This window comes from Lampris incognitus, chromosome 1 (assembly GCF_029633865.1).
Source record: "Lampris incognitus isolate fLamInc1 chromosome 1, fLamInc1.hap2, whole genome shotgun sequence".
NCBI lineage: Eukaryota > Metazoa > Chordata > Actinopteri > Lampriformes > Lampridae > Lampris > Lampris incognitus.
Window position 1 is genome coordinate 20,581,725 of NC_079211.1, and position 8,533 is coordinate 20,590,257.

Below are 8,533 nucleotides of genomic sequence, written 5' to 3' on the forward strand. Positions count from 1 at the left end.
ATGACACTGGCTTTATGTCTCTTCCAAGTAGGGGTGCACCTAGACACACTACTACAGACCTTGAACTGAAAGTAAAGCGTTTGCAGGCCAAAGTCGACATGCTTCAGCGGTATCTGCACAACTCTCTTGATCTACAGAGAAATATTTTGGAACACTGGGACCAAATCGACAAGGTAGGCACCAAAGCCCCCCCGCTCATCCTGCTAATCCTATCCCAGTGGTTGCTTCGACGCCCTATGTGCCCAGCCTCTCAAGCAGAAGACCTGAATATTCTGACATGGTGACACCTGGTCCTGCTCGAGCCGCCACACCTGTCTCACGCCTTCAGTCAGATTCTCTTGAACTGAGCAATACAACCAGAGTCCTTGCAGTTGCACTGCACCAAGCTAAACTGGAGCCTTCTGTGTTCACTGGCGATGGTGTAATCCAACTAGAGGACTGGCTAGTCGGTTAATACATACAGGTCCTTCCTTGACGTGACAGATGCTCTGATTCTCCGAGAGCTACCATGTTTCCTTGCTAAGGAACCAAGAAAGTGGTTCTGCATGCTCAACACTCATGTTGTTATAAAGGAGCTGGGCCTGAGAGTAGGACCATTGTATGCTGGCCTGATTAGAACGGCCAGGGAGTCTGTGTACGCCGGCCTGATTAGGACGGCCTTGGAGCAGGAACGACACCTGCAAAACAACATGAGGAAAACGTAATCGACAATGACGAAGGGAAACCAAAAAAGAAGATCACACCTGTCTCCGAAAAGCACCACGCCTTGTTGTTTTAGTATATATCACTATGTGTTTCTGTTATTTGGGAGACGACTCCCGGTTGCACCGAGGGTACGTCTCCAGCGCTGCAGCATTACCTGTGAACTATTTGTTGTATGCCAAATAAACCATCACGAACCAGCAAGAAGCCGTCTGACTTCTTATTTGCCTATGTCGACCTGAATCAAAGAACCGGGCGAGCCTTCTGCAAAAGATAAGACTCAACAGTTACTTGGGCTTACTTTTGTGAGCTATTCAGAATGGTCTTCCTACCTGCTGGCAATCAGGAGCGTGTCATGAGAGGCATCCTGGATTGCATCGAGTCCCGAGGAACCCCTACCCATATTTGTTTCCCACATGCTCAGTGAATTCAAAAAACTGAAAAGCCCATCACCAGAACAGGAACAAATTGAGCTCATCTGTAAGCATGCTCTAGGGAAGTACAGAGCCACACTTTACGGCATGCCTGTCACATCAGTCACTGAATTAGTGCTGAGAGCACATGAAGTCCATTCTGTCCTTGGCTCTAACACCACGCAGCTGCCCTGTGCTCATGTGAAAAATAAACCTGATAACGGGACGTACACTGCTTCAAATGTTCCATGCCAGGTTTCACCTCTGCACCTGCCCTAACTGCTCCGCAGCCCCCCGGGGACCCCCACATCCTCCCGGGTCCATTCTTGAGTTACCACAAGCCCCGCCTCCAGACCGGAGTTCCGATGTGGATGTTGCGAGAGCTGAAGATGGGAATACAATGACAGAGACAATGCCAATGAGCAGGAGGCAGGGAAACTTCCGGTGGGGGGACTTTTTGCAGAGGCAACCCTCCCCCCAGACACTGACTCAGCCTCCACCAGTCTCACCCCCCCCCCACAGGACCAGCCTGTGCTCAAATCATTTATGTGGAAGATGTAACTTCACAGTCACCATGGAGCACCCCATTTAAAGTGAGAGTTAACTTTAAAGGCGCAGCACTGGATGCCACACGTGATACAGGCGCCCACTCTCAGGTGTGAGGGCAGACATGGTTCCTGAAAATATTCAAAGTCAAACCTTAATCAGCACATGGTCAGCCCCACCAAGCCGGCTTGCGGATAATACAGCCTGTAACCCATTAGGGACCACCTGGCTTACCATTGGGTTTATGGGCAAGCGTATCCATCAGCGGTTCATTGTTATCGTTGACCTCTCTTCTCCTTTAGTTCTGGGGATGGACTTTATGATTTGTGCCTCACTGACCATACATATACCTACCAGATCACTGTTCTGGTAGGTACATGTATGGCCAGTGAGTCCATCCTACCTAGACGAACTTGATGATAGCAGCCTGGATGCAACTGACCTGGAGAGTAGAACCATGATGCTTCTCAAAGTTCCACCAGCTGCTCTTCATGACAAAGTGGAAGAAGCCAACCTGGAGAAGGCAGAGAAAGCAGAGCTGTTAAGGCTAATTGAAGGCTACAGAGATCTGTTTGACGGTCGTCTTCACCGCACCTCCCTGGCCGAACATGTCATTGTCACTGGAGAATCCAGACCTGTCAACCTCCCCCCTTACTGCACCTCTCCTGCAAAAAAACAAATAATTGAAGACCAAGTGCAGAAGATGCTGCAGGAGGACATCATTGAGCCAGCATCAGGGCCATGCCCCCCCCCCCCCCGTGGTCATTGTGAACAGGCCCCCTCGAGATCCAAGGTTCTGTGTGGACTTTCGGGGTTTCAGTCAGCTGACTGTGAAGGACTCCTATCCTCTACCACGCGTAGATGAATCTCTTGACTTCCTGTCCGGAAGGAAGTTCCTTACCACCCTGGACCTTGCTCGGGGTTATTGGCAGGTGGCCGTTGCCAAGGAGTCAAAGCCAAAAACTGCCTTCATCACACAATGCAGCCTGTTCCAGTTCAGAGTCCTCTCCTTTAGTCTTTGCAATTGAAATTGGGCAAGTGTCAGTTCTGTCTCAAAAAACTCACCTTCCTTGGCTACCGTGTCACCCCGTCTGGCATACACCCAGATCCCGACAAGGTGAAAGCCGTGATGGAGTTCAAAGTGCCATCTACTGTGAAGTATGTGCAACAGTTCCTTGGCCTATCAGGTTATTACCGTCGCTTTGTTCAGGATTATGCTTGATGTGCTGAACTGCTCTTTGCTGTCACAAAAAAAGATGCTCCATTCAGCTTGGACAGCAAATGCCAAGCAGCAATGGATCTCCTGAAAAGCTGCATAACTTAAGCACTTGTGCTAAGATTCCTGGACTTTACACGTCCTTTCTTCATTCATGCAGATGCATGCAATGTTGGCCTCGGGACTGCGTTAATGCAGAGAGATGAGGAAGGCAGAGATGTTGCTGTGGCATATGCTAGTCGTGCTCTGCACAAGTCTGAAAAACCATACTCAACTCCAGAGAAGGCTTGTCTGGGCGTTATTTGGGCCTTAGAACACTTTAGGCCATATGTTGAACGCCTCCGTGTGACTATTTTAACAGACCACAGCAGCCTTCGGTGGCTAATGTCCCGCCCTAACCCTTCTGACAGGTTGGCCCAATGGTCCCTTCATTGCCAGAACTTTGACTTCAGTGTAGTCCACAAACCTGTGAACGTAACAAGGTGCCTGATGCCCTGTTCCGCAATCCTCTCCCTGCAATGGACACTCCTATGGATCTCTTGCCCACATATGCCATGATCGGAAGCCTGGACTTCCGTGCTCTGCCCCTGGTGATGTTAACAGACCACCCACATGTTCGACAGCTGAAGCTGGAGGACCCTGTGACTGACGAGTTACTTCATCAGTTAGAAGATGGCCAACAAAATGAAGAAGGCAGCCATGATCCCCCACAGTATGTGGCTCAGGGTGGTCTCTTCCGCTTTCTTGACTCAAAAACAAAGTGTGGTCTATACCCACTAAAGCAAATGAAGTTTTATATTCCCACTGCTATCCATGGTTGTCTACTGAAGTATTATCATGATCATCCCACAGCCGGACACATGGGCATTGAAAAGACACTGGCATGCCTTTGGCACCGGTTCTTTTGGCCGAATATGGCATCTGATATCAAGAAATACATAGGCTGTTGTGCTGTGTGTCAAATCACAAAGCCAAGTCAGAGAAAGCCAGCTGGTCTTATGGTCCCCATTCAGCCACTGAGGCCCTGGGAGTACACCGGCGTGGACTATATTGGCCTGCTGCCTCACACATCAAGCAGTAATGCTTATATCCTTGTCTTTGTGGATTGCTTTTCCAAGTGGATTGAAGTGAGTGCAGTGAGGGAAGCAACATCTCAGGTTGCAGCTAACAAGTTCACCAGTGATGTCTTTGCCTGACACGGTGCTCCATCATACCTCATGTCAGACAGAAGGATACCATTTGTGAGTGTCAGCAAATGGGACTGAGCAGAGACTCACTACTGCATATCATCCGCAGACGAATGCAACTGCACATGTTAATCGTACACTCAAAACAGCCATTCATGCATATGTTGGAGACAAGCACACATCGTGGGATAAACTCATTCCCCAGATCTGTTTTGCTCTGCGCACTGCACCTCACAAGAGCATTAGTCTTAGTCCCTCTATGATATTGTACAGATGAAACTTGGAGACTCCACTTGACCTTGTCACCCAGCCCACGTGGGATGACTGAATGACTCAGGAATCCTCTACCCTGAAACTTTGAGAGCCTTGTTTCAAGAAGTGCATGATCATGCCCGAGCACTGCCTAATATGAGTCATGATCATCAGAAGTGCTACTATGACTTGAGATGTCATCACATTTTGTACAGGGTTGGAGACCTTGTCAGGGTGAAGTTCCACCCCAGGTTGGACACACTAACTAACTTCACAGCCAAGCTGGCCCTACTGTACACTGGCCCATACTGCATCTCCTGGAAGACGTCTGATATGAACTACAGTCTCACCAAGGTCGACACTAGGGAGGAGGCTAGAGTTTTTCATGTGGTGAACCTATAGCCATTCCACACGTGGGCCACAGCTTCGCCTGGCAGGCGTACAGGACATAGTATGGTCTCTGAAAGTCAGAGCCCTGATTTGCTGGAGAGTAACTTGTCCTCTGACCTGGAGTGTCCAATGTCAAATGTTTGAAGTGTCGTCAATATGGCGGCAACATATGTCTTCAGGAATGTGCCAGTTGACGACAATGCCTGCATCACTGACTCTGACTACATTCACCCTACACAGAACTCTGTACGAGAGACTGATGAAATGACTCAGGACACTAAAAACCATGACTCTCCTCTGACCCTGCACTCACTGGCCATTACAGCCAAGACGAGTTCCCAGGATCACCTCTGGGTGGTCAGACAATAAGTGGACCAACCCTTTTCATACTGAAAGAATTGACCTAAAGTAAAAGGTTTTGGTTCTTGATGTGTCAGTTGAAAACTAGATGATTGCATGACTGTGGTTTAGGTTCTCCATGCAGTCTACCAGAAAGGTGGTGATAGTGTTGTGCTGTAAAAAACAAAATTATTTTCAAGGGTACAGAGTGAGTTTGAGAGTTGGTTGTTTTACTGTGTTCTTTCCGAAGTCAACAAACAAAAATGGGTTTCATACTGTACTTGTCTTTAAAGCCTAGGTTTAGATTTTGTTCCTTTTCTTCTTGAATGTCATTAAGGACTTTTGTTATGTATGGTACTGCCATGTATGCCATTTACTTGAATATTTCACTGTATATCATCCTGTTTGGTTCCAACACCTTAGCTGCTTGGCCACGTATGAGAGCATGTTAAGTATAGACTGAATCTCAGTTGTGTATGGCTGGGGTCAGCCTTTGTCTAACCAGGGCGGAATATGTAACAGTCGAAATTAGGAAATGTACCTTTAAGACATACTTGCCAAGTTACTGGAGAAGCAATATCATCAAACAGCGCCTTGTATTCTTTGAGTTAGTTGAGTGGCACGCATGCTGTGAATGGACGCATGTTATTTAGCTCCTGTTTTTCTTTCTGCCTCTTAACTCAAGAGTAACGTTTTGGTTACGTGTGGCCTCTATTGTCCATGTATGTGTGTTGCAATAGTAGCTGTACAGCCGGGCTTGGTAAGGTTGATGTAATAGCCATGGATGACGAGCACTATGAAAATCCCAGTATCCGCGTGGCTGTGAGTTCTTGACTCGTCTTCCTCTTAAACCAAGAAACACAGACCAAGCTGTTACACAAGTTCTGCCATTTCAGCTCATGTTCTGGCAGGTAAAAGTGAGCTCATCGGCTGTTGCTCTACTTGGCATGTACTGGCAAAACAGCAGATCCTCACACAGTGACTGTTGACGTGACCAAGCGAACATAAGCTATAAACAAGCAGTCTTTATTGCTGTCAGTAGCATCGTGCACTTGTAAGGCGAAACGTTTGTCTTTCAGTTTTTCAATGCGTTCTTCAAGGTCATTTGAAATGTCGCATATACGTCTTGCAACTGTGTCATTGGACAGATGGACAGCCTTCAATTTTGCGGCGATTGTCTCACCAAACATAGTTGACACCATATCTAAAGCCGTGGGAAGTATGAGCTCCTCTGCTATTGTGTGTGGCTTCTTGCACTGGACAATTCTGTATGCAACTTTGTATGAGGTCATTAGTGCTTTGTTGTTCACTGATACAGCTTTTACAAAGCAATGTTCCTGCTGATGGTATGCACCAAGTTTTCTCTGAAAGAACTCGAGTGGCTTATTGGTGTAACTGGGGTGTAATGTCTCAAAGCGTCTTAATTGTTTTGGTCTCATACTATTGGTTGCAAGAGTTTTCAGACATAAAATACACACTGGTCGAAAATCAAACAGGCAGAGTCCCGTCATGAGGTGTAGTAGGGTGTCCAGTCGTCATTGTGGTGATAAGCAGTCACGAGTGTTGGTTGTGGCCATACCGGGCAATGGATCAAGAACTGTCCCAACGCCGGCAGAGGAAGGGGCAAATGTCGCGGACGGGGTAAAGATTTGTTCTGATATCAATGTGGAGAGCCAGGACATGTCGCCCGGGACTGTGAGCGGACTGAGGATGCCTGTTATAACTGTGGCTGAGGGGGGCACATCTTCAGAGACTGTAAGGACCCCAAGAAGGAGCGGGAACAGGTGTGTTATACCTGTGGGAAGGCGGGGCATGTGGGCCGGGACTGTGATCACGTCAATGAGCAGAAGTGCTACTCCTATGATGACTTTGGACACATCCAGAAAGGCTGTGAGAAGGTGAAGTGCTACAGATGTGGGAAGATTGGTCATGTTGCCATCCACTGCAGCAAGGCATCTGAGGTGAACTGCTACAACTGTGGGAAGTCTGGTCATCTGGCCAAGGAGTGCACCATCGAGGCCACAGCCCCCCACCCACTCTCATTCATGCTGTTCTTTCTCTTTTTTTTCTTCAATTATCTCTATCCTCCTTTTTCATTGGTCCTGTCAGCATTGGACCAGCCAGTCAGAGCAGCTGTAAGGAGGAAAGGGGGTGGACACTTAAAAAAACAAAACAAAACAAATGTTCTTTGCTCTGCACTGATAAAATGAAACCAGAGTTTGTGTTTTTAGTTTGGTTTTGTTGTCACTATGTATAAAGCTTTGTTTAAGAACCCCCTCTGCCCAGCCGTTTGGCTGAGAGAGTACAGTAAATTTTAAGCCTCTCCCACTGACTGTAAAGGGGGCGGGATCACAACAGGAGGGGCACAAAAGTAAGTGATGGGAGATTTTATCTTCCAATAAGACAGACTGGCAGACCAGAAAAGACAAAAAAATTAAGACAAAAACAGTTTTTAAGTTTGGATGAAGACGAATGTTTTGGAAAAAAAATCAAAGTGTTATTTTTGTACAATACATCACTTAGAACTACTGTAAAAATTTTAATTTTGCTTGTACTGGGTCTTAAAGGTAGGGGGCAAGCTGCAGACTAAAGGATAGAGCTGAAATTTAAACCTGACAATAAACATGGAGAACGGGGACTGGACTGGAAAAAAAAACAAAAAACTACACACTGGTCTCTCCTTATCTCCCACCACATTCACCGTGAACTCAAGAGCAAGATAGGCTTCGTCATATTTTCTTAACTTGGTTTTCGGTTGATTACCATCAGCAAAGCACTTTGTCTTGTTTGTCTTGGAAGCATCGCCTGTCTTTCTTTTCATCCCTATCAAATATCTCTCCATTCTGGGAACCTTCAGACTCTGTCTCATGAAATCACGTTTTGTTGATTGTTCCGCCGTGAACAGAAGTTCTGCACTACCCCCCCCCCCGCCATGCCTCTGTGCCCCCGCGCCACACACTTTGAGAAACGCTGGTATAGAGAATCATTGCACGCATATGAAAGACATGGGGCCTTAGGATAAAAGGCAGAAAGAAACACCACACTTTATTTTGTCAAAACTGTATTGTATTTAATCTTTCTGGACGAAAGATTTTCACAGTATCAAAAGTGAATAATGATAAAAAAACAAATGCCAACATACACTTGGCTATTACTGGTATAGTATAAATCTACATTCCAAACATTTAAGATAATGTTCTCTAGCTGAAAATAACCTGGAAAGCATCATGTTATATGAAAACAAAATCTCGGTAGGTTTTTTTTTGTTTTTTGGGAAGAAATAACCCCTCTCACTGAAAGCCTTCAAGCAGATCCCAATGGATCAACTCAAATCAATTTCCTCATTAGAAAAGGATCATTCAAATTCGGACTTTAGATACATTGTGAAAGCTGAGGTGGAGGGTGCCATCCAGGTTACAGTACTGCGAAAATAATATAAAACATGGTTTAAAAAAATCACACACATAAAACCCAGGTGATAAAGGCCC

At 46.4% G+C, this 8,533-nt stretch overlaps 1 pseudogene; it reads left to right on the forward strand.

Moving 5' to 3' along the window:
• The first annotated feature begins 4,862 nt into the window (after positions 1-4,862).
• LOC130109618 (CCHC-type zinc finger nucleic acid binding protein-like) lies at positions 4,863-7,184 on the forward strand (annotated as a pseudogene).
• The last annotated feature ends 1,349 nt before the right edge of the window (positions 7,185-8,533 follow it).